Source organism: Arabidopsis lyrata (genome assembly GCF_000004255.2).
Source record: "Arabidopsis lyrata subsp. lyrata unplaced genomic scaffold ARALYscaffold_2, whole genome shotgun sequence".
Lineage (NCBI taxonomy): Eukaryota > Viridiplantae > Streptophyta > Magnoliopsida > Brassicales > Brassicaceae > Arabidopsis > Arabidopsis lyrata.
In genome coordinates this window covers 10,301,927-10,314,773 of record NW_003302554.1, presented here as the reverse complement: position 1 = coordinate 10,314,773, position 12,847 = coordinate 10,301,927, and the positions used below count along the sequence as shown (strand labels likewise).

Sequence of the window (12,847 nt, the reverse complement as noted above, 5' to 3'; positions counted from 1 at the left end):
TATGTGGGTTTCGGCACAGTGTAAACTTCAAGGGAGGAATTGGCCAAAGTAAGTTAGTTTAGGGATGAAAAAGCCGTTTTCCCTATAGTTTGTTAGATGACAAAAACTCTTATGGAAATATATGTACAATTTCCTTATAATTAGCTTTTTACAATTAAAACTGTTTAAATTTATAATTATCCTTTTACTTTTTTTTTTAAAAGAAAATTTTATTTGACACAACATGTCAAAATCTCAGATCGAAAAATTTGACACGTGTCACGATCTCGTGAGTTATTAACTTTGAAAACCATACTATATAATAAAAAAAATTTAAACTGATAACAAAAGGAATAACTAAAGTGTTAAACAAATTCATATATTATTATTTGGAAGGATATCAAAACTTATTATTGTATTATTTATTTTGCAATTACATTTTTAATCAGTAGTATCCCACGCATCGCGTGGGTTTCTCTCTAGTACGTATATATGTTACATTTGTGTTATTAATATTCAAGTCACTTATATTTAAAATTGTTTATTAATTAAAAATTAGTGCTTAGATAATTAAATGTAATTTATCTCAAAATTAATTACTTTGACATGATTATTGGTGGAATCCATAATATTATTGTTGTAATGATGTTGACATCCTAAGAAGAGGGAAAACTCTCCCATTATATATACGTCGAACGAATGGATCTTCAAACTATTAAAATGTAGTCAATGTTTTGATATTCTAACTTAATTAAGTCTTCGATTTCTATTAAAGAAGTGCCACAGCTTATGCACCAAACCGCGTTCCGGTAAACAAACATATGTGTGAAGTTGACACTTATTATTGAATATATGCTAAATTGTTGAATTTCATTGTATTAAATGAATATATGCTTATTTTCTTTTCTCCAATAATTTCAGTTTTCTATATATACAACCTAGCTAAAACTGGTCAATATGTGATAGAAGAGGAGCAATGACAGAAAAGAAAACACAAACTTCTCTTCCTCTAAGTTTTCTTTTTATGCTTCTATGTTTATCCTTTCATGTTAGAGTAACGGATGCTAGACTTAGACTCCGTCACGTAGGTCAGTATCTATTTATCCCAAAATCTTTGCTACATGATTTAAATCATTTTATGAAATTTACTTTTAACTAATTGTGATTTATTCTTGTCGTAATATTTCGATCATCATTTGGCATTTTCTTTTAGTTAAAACAGTATATGTTAATGTCATCTATCAATTTGATTACAATAAACTAATACATGTAATCTTTTAATGTATCTAGTTCATATTCCTACTCCATCTTCGGGATACACTCCGCCCTCTAAACCGTGTGGAAGTGGTATTCACCATGTTGCCAGAGAATCAGAGAAGCCTTGTAGACTCCCTAGAAGACCTTCTGGTGCAGATCCTTAATCTCCATGTTACAGGAGATAAATAAAGAATTGAATATGTCCCATTGGGTTTCATCTTCCTAACAAATTTTAGAATCATTTGTTTCGTTCTTCCTTCTAGTCTTACGTAGACATGAATTTGTATTTCTTTTTAAATTACCTTTAGTGTTCCAATTTCTTATTCTGTGGGTATTGAACAATGTAGCTTGTTCGATAAGTTGCTTTACGTATTATTTTATTTCTGTCCAATATCGATGGGTAATGGCATATACTTATATGATATATGCCTATATGGTATTATATTGTGACTATGCAGCCAAAACTATCCACTTCTTGACATCAAATTTTATCGTAACGACCCGAAAATCACATTCCGTGAAAAAGGTTAGAAGTACTCATAAAGATAAATTGTTAAATTATTTGTGTTTATCAAATTATAAAAATTAAAATACTAGGAAATAGATTATAAATATTTTGAAAAAAAAAGGAAAATATATTCTATTGACGGCAAAATCCACAAGGTCTAATAGCCAAATAATGGCCTCTTACTAGTGGAAAACCTAATAAGAATCCCCCAAAACCCCCAATTTTTTAGCAAAATCCGACCTAAATGATAAGCCATTAGATGAGTGCCTTGTTCAAAAACTCGGCCAAATCGGCCGATTCCACGGCGGCTAGTCGCTCGGCGGCACCTTACCGCCGGGATTATAGTGTAATCGGTCAAATAATCGGCATAGTTAAGAAAAATTCAGTTTTTCTTATTTTTAAGTTTAGATTAGGTTAGTATGTGTTATATCTATAAGTTTTTGGTATAAAAGACAACAAAAACACATTAAAATGATTGATTTTGTAAGAAAGCATCCATGGCCGCCGCAAATTAGGGTTTTAAAGTCGCATCCCTTTGAAGAAGACAACACATTAAATTACAGTTTTACCCTCCATTAAAGAAAAATGGAAAAAATTGAATAATTGTGCATAGTTGGGGAATTGAACCCGTGCCACAGAGTAAAATCTCCATCAGAAACCACTAGACCACGCTTATAACATTGAAACCTTAGCAAAAATGCGATTTATATATTGTTGTAAAAAAACAACCTAAAACTAATCCCCGATTAATCCTCGATTAATCTCCGATTTCTTTGCTAGGAGCTAGGCCCGACCCGAGCGCCCGACTAGTGCCTAGCGATTTTTTTAACATGGGATGAGTGTTGTGTCTTCTTTAGTTGCATCGACAAGATATCGAGGAGGTTTATTCGGCTTAGAGCCGCATGACAGAGGCAAATCCACAGACAGTAGAGTTAGAGGTAATCTACGATCATTAGAGGCTTGTTTTTTTTTTTTTGGATAAAAAGATTATTATACGTAGTTATGTTACAATCTTTAATTATTAAATTTAGGAAAAATTCTAGAAAAACCTGCAAATTGAAACATTTTCTCAGCTAAAACCTCCAAATTCTTTCTATTTTCATATAAAACTTCTAAGTTAAAATATTTTTCTAACAAAAACTTTCAATTTTTTTTTGCTTCCCATATAAAACCAACAACTAATTAACTTTGTTTAAATAAACTTTAAAGTTGTCAAAATTAAGCTCGAACAAGACTAATGGTCAACGATAATTCTGTTCGGAATAGTAAAGGTCGTTGACGACATAATTTTTCGTTTATATAGTTTTCAAAATTTATATAACCCTAAAAATTAGGAAAAGATGTATTTTAGGATTCATAATTAAGATTTTCATCTTTTATTGTAACAAACAATATCGAAAGCTAAATAAACGGAAAAACAAGTTGTTAAAGACCGTTTACCGTTAGTCAACCATTGATCGGGCTCATTCATTTAGTTGGAAGTTTTATTTGAGAATGAAAAAAGTTAAAGATTTTAGTTGGGAAAATGAATCAACTTGGAAGTTTTATATGGGAACAAAAAAAGTTGGGGATTTTAGTTGGAAAACCGTTTCAACTTGGAAGTTTTTTTTTCTGAATTTGTTTATTTATAAATTCACATATATTTTAATATACTTGGTAAGTATTTTTGGAGGAGAACTTTCTACAACGTTTTTTTTTGTTTCATAAACTTTTTTTTTCCTCTTGTAAAAATACTTATTGAATACTCTTCTGTACGTAGGCATATGGTATGACCTGGTCCAAATGTCTGATTATACTGGCAGAAAGTAAAAAACTTAAGAGTCAAATTTTAACTTTATTGAGAAACTGTGTGATTTGATCATCTCCTTTAATATATAAAGCCCAAAAATTTTGAGTGGTAAAGAAACATCTTAATTTGACAGAAATTTAGGTTTATATTTTTGAACGAATTGAACGAATCTTCAAACTATTAAATTATTCAATAGTATGAATGAAGTATATGATATCCAAACTTAACTAAGTAGTCTTCGATTAAAAAAGTGCCACAGCTTATGCATTAAACCGCTTTATGGTAAACAAACATACATAATTGTTGAAGTTGACATCTATTATTTTATTATTATTATTTTTTTTATTTTTATTGTTATTGAATATAGAGTGAATTAAATCAATAACCATTTCTAATAAGTGAAAATATCATTTAAATCACCACCTGGCCATTTGTGGTGGTTTAAAGCATCAATTCTGAACCTATTGATTTTAATCCTCAATTTTTAGTTGACTTTCAATTTAATCTCTAACTTTCGTTGACGAAGCCGATTGAGGCACGTCGTTAACTGGGCAAACGGAGCATTGAGACGCTGTTATCTGTCCGTTTACTATGCCCGTTAATTAGCAAAACGACGTCGTTTGCTATCAAAAGAAAACCCCCAAATTCGTTCTCTCGTTTCCAATTCCCAGAAATCCCCAAATCAAAAACCCAAACCCTAGATCTCTCTTCCTTTGCGATTTTGTCTTTTCTTCTTCGAATTGTCTCTTCTTCTTCAAATTCGAAGCATTCTCTCGTATAGTTTGGGAGAATCTCGTATCTATGGCACCGAGAGAGACGAGTAAGCGTCGTCCCAAACGTAAGAGAGATGATGAATCGACTGCTCCCAAATCGACTGCTCCTGAATCGATTGCTCTCGACGTGATTGCTCCTGAATCGACTCCTGGTGATGGTAAAGCTCTAATGTTGTACAGAGCTGAGCCTGTTCCCTTAGACCAGCGTTCGAGTTTTAGCTATGAGGAAGACCGTGAAGATTGTGGTGTTGCAAGTGATGATGATTTTGATGATATTTGGTACGAAGCTGCTGGCGAGGAAGACGGAAACCAGGAAGAGGAACACGAAGATGGAGACACTGTTGGTGTAGAAGAAGAAAGATGCGATGACTTCGAAGCAGAATTTGGGGATGGTGCGAGAGAAGAGAAAGATGAGACAGATGCAGATAGTGGAGATGATATTTTCGATGATGAGAAAATTCCAGATCCTAGGTCAGCAAGTGAAGACGAAGAAGATGGCGAAAGAGATGATAATGCAGAAGCTGAAGATCCTGAAGTGCTGCTGAGTATTGGGAAGACCTTTAGTTCCCCAGAAGACTTCAAGATAGCTGTTTTGAGGTATTCTCTGAAGACTAGATACGACATTAAGTTGTATAGGTCGCAGTCTATGAGGATTGGTGCCAAATGTGCTGATACAGATGTTAACTGTCAGTGGAGATGCTACTGCGCATATGAGAAAAAGAAACAGAAGATGCGAGTAAATGTGTTCATGAATCAACACATATGTGTGAGATCAGGTTACACTCACATGTTAAAGCGAGGTACGATTGCTTGGTTGTTTGCGGATAGGTTGAGAAAGAATCCAAAGATGACCAAACAGGAAATGGTGTCAGAGATTAAGAGAGAATACAATCTGGAAGTCAGTGAAGAGCAATGTTCTAAGGCAAAGTCAAGAGTTAGGCGAGAAGCAAGAGCTAGTCATCAAGAACATTTTTCACGGATATGGGATTATCAAGCAGAGATTTTTAGATCAAATGATGGTTCAAAGTTTGAGATTGAGACTATCCCAGGGCCTGCAATTGGAAACATGCAAAGGTTCTATCGTCTGTTTATGTGTTTTAAATCACAGAGGGACTCTTGGAAGCATACATGTAGACCAATCATAGGAATAGATGGAGCATTTTTGAAATGGGACATCAAGGAACATCTCTTGGCTGCAGTAGGTAGAGATGGGGACAATAGGATAGTGCCACTTGCTTGGGCAGTTGTTGAGATAGAGAATGATGACAACTGGGATTGGTTTATGAGGTTGCTATCAACTACTTTAGGGCTTACGGATGGAAGAGATGTGGCTGTCATATCTGACAAACAATCGGTTAGTATGTTAGATTTGAGATTATACTTGTAAATGCTACCAATTGTAACAAATGTATTGTATTTTGCAGGGGCTTGTGAAGGCTATACACAACATTCTTCCTCAAGCTGAGCATCGTCAATGTGCTAAACATATCATGGATAATTGGAAGAGAGATAGTCATGATATGGAACTACAACGTATGTTCTGGAGGATTGCACGCAGCTACACCACAGGCCAATATGCAAAACACATGGAAGCATTGCAGAAGTATAATTCTCATGCTTATACTTCTCTACTAAACACCAACCCGATGACATGGTCTAGAGCTTTCTTCAAGGTAGGTACATGTTGCAATGATAACTTGAACAATCTTAGTGAGTCTTTTAATAGAACCATACGGCAAGCTAGAAGGAAACCGTTACTGGAATTGCTTGAGGAAATTAGGAAACAATGTATGGTTAGGAATCAAAAGAGGCATATCATTTCTGGTAGATTGAAGACAAGATTCACTAAGAGAGCTCATATGGAGATAGAAAGAATGATAGAAGGGTCACAGTTTTGCACCATAAGCATGGCTAGGCACAATAAGTATGAGGTAGAGTTGCATGAAGATAAATATTCTGTTGATATGAATGAGCATAAATGTGGATGCATTAAGTGGCAGATGACTGGTATTCCTTGTGTTCATGCGGCTGCTGTGATCATATCAAAGAAGCAGAAGGTTGAAGATTTTGTTAGTGATTGGTACACAACAAGAATGTGGCAGCTAACATATGCAGATGGTATTGAGCCTGTCCAAGGTCAGATGGAATGGCCTAGAATGAATAGATTGGGAGTCTTGCCACCACCATGGAGAAAAGGCAATCCGGGTAGACCAAATAACCATGCAAGGAAGAAGGGAAGGTATGAATCTAAGACAGCAACCACAAGCACAAGAATGTCACGCAAGGACAGAATCATCACATGTGGAAACTGCAAACAAGATGGGCACAATAGGTTATCTTGCACAAATCCGGCTGTTGCAGAGCAACCTAAAAGACCAAGAGGAAGACCAAGGAAGGATCAGGTATGATGCTTTCTTATTTTCTAATAAGATGATGCTTAAATGTCTAATATATCTCTTTGTTTCAGGAACCAAGAAATGTCTTGTTTGGCCAGGGACAAACATGGGAAGGATCTCAAGCATCACATGGATCACAACAGTCTCAAGGATCACAGAGAGGATCACAAGCCTCTCAAGGATCACAGAGGCAAGCGCCACCACAGAGACAACCTCCACAACAGAGGAGGCAAAGACCACAAAGGAATGTAGCAGTAGAGACAGAAAGACACCAGTGGGAAGCCTCTCACGCACCACAGACCTCACAAGGAAGAGGAGGCTGGAGATCATGGTTTGAATGCTCAAGTTAAGATGTATGAGATTGATGTTATGTAGGACCAAGACATGGTTTGTTTTTATGTTTGTTTTTGGAACCTGCAGTTCTATTATGTTTCGGTTAGTGTTTTGTTTCAGAACAAGAACAATTGTTTGTTGTTTGTTTCTCTCTTTTGTCTCAGAATAAGTTTGTTTTAGAACAAGATGTTTTCTCTACTAATGTTTCAGAACAAATTTGTACGATTACTTGGTTGTTTCTCTAGTTATGTCTTATTTATGTGTTTTCTTAGCCTTTGTTGTGTCAATGTGTCGAAACAATTTCTAACTCAACAATAAACACACATTTAAGATACAAAGCCAACTCGATTTCATTGCCAAACATACATTAATAACCGAGAACAAACTTTGAGTGTTTTGCTTTACCAAGCATTAGGTAAGCAATGACAATTGTCATCAAAGATAGCCACACTAAACAGAATTTCAACATCACTTTCAACTTCCGGAGTTCCATTTTGCTCCACATTGCATCTTCTTTGAATTCTTGTATAGCAACATTGGCCTCATTAACCTCAGATTTCGCTTTCACAATCTCATTTGCCATGATTCCTAGTTTTGGCAATGCATCCTCCACCTCCTCATACACAGCATCTTCGACCCACTTAAACAAGTGCCCCTGTTGCATAAACAAAAAACATTAGCTACCATCACACACATAAACAACATAAACCACCAATAGCTACTTACATCTCTCTTGCTTGTCCACGAGCTTGGATCTTTTTTGCTTAGACAACGGAAGAACGGTCGGCCAGGATTCTCTTGAGTTTTCGATGTAAAGATCCTTACACCTAACCCACACACACAGTTCGAAGGCACTCCACGGGCACCGAGTATTATCGATGTCTCAGAGCTAGAACTCATCGGAATGAAGACAACAAATCTTGAGGAATAATGCTTCGAATTTGAAGAAGAAGAGACAATTCGAAGAAGAAAAGACAAAATCGCAAAGGAAGAGAGATCTAGGGTTTGGGTTTTTGATTTGGGGATTTCTGGGAATTGGAAACGAGAGAACGAATTTGGGGGGTTTCTTTTGATAGCAAACGACGTCGTTTTGCTAATTAACCGGCATAGTAAACGGACAGATAACAGCGTCTCAATGCTCCGTTTTCCCAGTTAACGACGTGCCTCAATCGGCTTCGTCAACGAAAGTTAGAGATTAAATTGAAAGTCAACTGGAAATTGAGGGTTAAAATCAACATGTTCAGAATTGATGCTTTAAACCACCACAAATGGCCAGGTGGTGATTTAAATGACATTTTCCCCTTTCTAATAACATATTTAAGAATATAGCACTATAAAATTTGCGAAATTAAGAGAATAGCATATGGGCTTTGTACATTGACGATTTTAACCTCCGTTGCCACAAGCAGAGAGAGAAGCCGATGAAGTTTAATAATGGCCTTCACCCTTCTTGTCCTATTTCCTCTCGCCGGCTCTGATTTTCTCACCGTCGATGGCTTGCACTACAACAACACCAACCTTGCCGTCTCCGTCATCACCAACGCTAACTCTTGCCGTCGCCGTCATCACCACCCTTACCGTCGCGGCGTCGCCGTCACAACCAACCCTCGTCACCGTCATCACCAACGTAACCGCCGACCATCATTATCACCATTAACGCATCGCCAATTCTCTTACCGGATCTCTCGGGATCTGTCTCTCTCTCCGTCAAAACTATTTCTCTCTCCGCCGATCTATTGATATTGTGGCTATGCTGAACTTTCCAGTGCGAGTAGCTTTGTCGGTGGAGGTTTTTGTTACAGCACGGCGCCGGTGATGGAGGTGACTAGGGATGTCAATCGGGCCGTATGTCCGCGAGCCTGGTCCGTTTAGTGACATAGCGGGGCGGGTACGGGCCTATGTAGTGAAGCCCAAAAATTAGCGGGCCTAGCGGACTTGGTCCGTTTAGATTACGGATTAAACAAGAGGGAAAAGGGGATTTTCATACCCGTATTATCTGCACCGTGGATTTTCATACCTGGACAATTTCGTAGGATATTTTACAACCTAAACTTCAATAAAATTTGAATCTCATACATATACTTGATACAACGTGCAAAAATCGGAGTCAATCTAATGGGTGTTAGTCATTCCTCGGTTTCTATTGGAATTTGCAGTTTGACTAACCTTTTGATCGTGTTGAACAAGTGAAGAGTTGTGTCTCTTCCTCTCTAAATTAATACGATACATACAAGAAGAATGTATGTTAACATCAGACGATAGAACTACAACGTGACAAGAAGGCACACGTTTTGTTCGACAAGAAATTCCAGAAAAAGCCTTTGAGAGGCAAAAAAAAAAGCTCCCACCTCTCTCTTCAAAACCTTAACCGCCTCTATAGTTCTGAGGGAGAGGAGCCTTTCCAGCAGCCGGTTTTCTTCTCCGGTTTGCGTTTGCTCTTCTCCCTCCCCCTCGTTTTTTTCTGTTCTTCATCGTCGGCCTTGTTTGTGGTTGCAACGAGAGTTTAGTGGTGAGTAGGATCTTTTCTCCGACAGCAGCGGTGTGGTATCTCTTCCTCTCGATGTAGCTGTGGATCCGGATTGGCGGTAGAGAAGTTCTGTTCTCGAGCCACTGGTAGAGGACGCCGGAAGGTTGAGGTACAGAGACTCTTGCGGCTCAGCCGTCAATTTGGCCGCTGCGGCTACGGCGGAAGTCGGGGGAAGAAAGGTGGGTTATGCTGTTCGATTGGTGGTTAGCTGTAGATCCTGTGGATCTTAGATGGCGGTCGTGGAGGTCGGCTTCAGTGGATTTGATTGAGCCGTCGGTCCCTGGATTCGCCACGATTTGTCTCCACCAGTCCGGATCGAAGGGTTCTTGCTCGGAGGGGTTAGAAATGTTCAGATCTAGAAGAGAGGGGATAGATCTGGTTTGTCAGGTTGCTAGGTCGGGACCTGATAACGTAGTGCCGGTGTATCGGAGGGTTAAGCATTTTGGGAGATCTGTAGCGGGTCAGGTGGCTCGCAGGAAAGGGATCGATGATGGAAACCGGTTTCTTTCGTCGGTGATTTTCGATCCAGCGTTGCTACCACGAAGCCGTGGATCTTCAATCCGCCGGAACTAGTGCTTCCGACTCTCTGCCACCGAGAAACAACAGGATCCGATCTTCTTTTCTTTTCCTGGCACTGATTTCTGGTCTCTCCATTTTGTAACTGGACTATTGTTGTAATTGTCCAAGCCCATTTGCTTTTTGGGAAGCCCATTAAAAAAAAAAAAAAAAAAAAAAAAAAAAAAAAAGAAATTCCACATCTAGTTAAAAGTTAAAACACATACCTAAGAAGCATATAACTAAGTAGAAAGAAACAAGAGCTCGAGCCAAATAACAAACCCAACAAATTCTGCAAAGCACTTAGAATTTTAGCTTCTGATCAAATGCACATAATTACGCATCATGAAAATTGATTTTGATGGGAATAAGTCAAACTTTTAAAATGTAAAACGAAATCACTAAAGGAAATTGAAACAAAGGTCTCGTGGTTAAACTCCAGAAAATATACACACAGACAAAAACAAAGCTAAGATTGACTAATTAGCTTTCGACAAAAAAAAAAAAAAAAGATTGACTAATTAGCAATTCCAAAGTTCACTATGAAATGATACATCAACCAAATAAGCTCTAAGATCCTAAATTCTCGGATGTGAAACAAGAGAATTAACAAACTCAAGACCAATTAGCAGCTATAGCTCACTTCTGAATATTTCAAAACAAGAGAATAAACAAACGGCTCGATCTCGTCTCGGGTTTCAACACAGAGCTTCAGAAAGTGAAGAAGACGGCAACGATTAATCTAGATCTGGAAGGTCTTGTCACCAGACCGCGGGCCGGTCCGACTAACCGTTGGGCTTTGCGGGGCGGGTTAGGACTGCGATTTGTAACCCGCGGTCGTCGGCGGGCCGGTCTGTCACGGATCCGAAGAAAAGCGGGCACATCGCGGGCGGTCCGTTTGGTCGCGGGCAGGCCCGTCTGCCATCCCTAGAGGTGACTGTAGCTCCGGCAAGAGTTGATTGTTTTGTTTTAGGGTCAAAAACGTCCAAAATACAGGAAATACACATAATATTATTGGGGTTTTTTTTTTGGTTAGTTACCTAATTATAATATTTTTGTATGTTATTGATGTAAATTTTCCTTAAATATATATATATGCTTGATTGTTGCATTTCAGTGTATTAAATGAATATATTCATGATTTTATTTTCTCCAATGATTTCAATCTATATATACAACCTAAAACTGGTCAACATGTGATAGAAGAGGAGAAATGTCAGTATCTATCGAGACAAAAACTTCTCTTCTTCTAAGGGCATATGCAAGGGTGCATCTTTGAAGTTTGATCTTACGGGAGAAAAAATATTAAAATATTGTAAGAGCTTTATTTAAGATCTTTTGTAAAGTAAGTGATTATTGGTAGAACATGTTTAGATCATAGGAATTGATTTGAAATTGAAATAATGTAAGATCATTAGTTTACAATTTCAAAAACTTTAAGAAATAACTTTTAAATTGCAAACTTAAAAAACTTATACTAAAATAGATTTGAAAATAAAAAGAAACACAACATATAATATCAAATTTTTATGAAACAAAAAAGAACATTAAAGATATAAATAAAAAAACAAACAAACAAACATATTATTTAATTAAACCCTAGCATAGATTTCGGATCAAAGGAGAAATGAAATTTTTTTTCCTTTGCAAAAATTCGTAGCCAATGATGAAGCGCCACGTCACGCTAAAACTGGGCCAAGAACAGATCTACAACAGATCTAACACTATTCACAATATTTTCTATTTTTAAAAGGCTAAGAACACCTAAGTGTTCTCCCTTTAAATATGGCCTAAGTTTGCTTCTTATGCTTCTTTGTATATCCTTTCATGTTAGAGTCACGAATGCTAGACTCCGTCCCGTAGGTCAGTATCTATTTATTACAAAAACTTTGCTACACGATTTTAAATATTTTGTATTTTTTTCTTAATTAATTGTGATTTAGTACTCTTATTACAATTGTCATTAACATAGGTGGCCAAATTAATTCTTTTAAACATCAAAGTTTAAAAGATTATATGTACCTTTAATACTAAATCAATTCATAGGTGGTGCATGCGGAGATTACATCTACTTTTAATACTAAAAGAAGATGTCAAACGACAATCGAAATATTATCACAACAATAATTAATTTCTTGATATTTAACATAGGTGCATGACCAAATCAATTCTTTTAAACATCTCCGCATGCACCACCATATTCATGAAACCGGGGCGTTACAGATATATATCATATACGGTATAATATGATCCCTATTTAAGCAGTAGAAAATATACACTTCTCAACAACAATTTTTAAAGCCTCATCATAGATAAAATTCTTTAGATGTATAATTTGTTTTGTAGGAGTTTTTCGTTTCTCGGTTAATGATAGGGCCAGTTTGTATCAAGGCCACATCATCCATCATATTTACACATTTATTGCATACCATTCCCGTACTAATCTACCCATATCAGTTCACCCAGTTTTGTCCTTGCAAATTACAATTATCCATACCACCGCCAAGTTCACAATCTAATCCAGGCACGTCATTCTAATCTATTTGGTGTTCACAAACCTTTCGAGCATTAAACTAATCACGCCAATTCTAGTGGCTCACGGTCATGTTGTTCTAATTGATATAAGATCCAAAGCTTGGTGATAGGAGATGGAGTCACGGGAAGCAACAAGCTGGTTTTAACGCTCTCTCTTGTTGTTCAATGGATGGATGCGGAGATAGATATGGGATC

The 12,847-nt window shown here is 37.1% G+C and overlaps 1 long non-coding RNA gene across 1 annotated transcript; it reads left to right on the top strand.

Moving 5' to 3' along the window:
• Positions 1-942: 942 nt before the first annotated feature.
• Positions 943-1,627, top strand: LOC9324526. Its single transcript, XR_002334151.1, has 2 exons — positions 943-1,067; positions 1,270-1,627. It is a non-coding gene; the product is annotated as an uncharacterized LOC9324526 (long non-coding RNA).
• Positions 1,628-12,847: the final 11,220 nt, after the last annotated feature.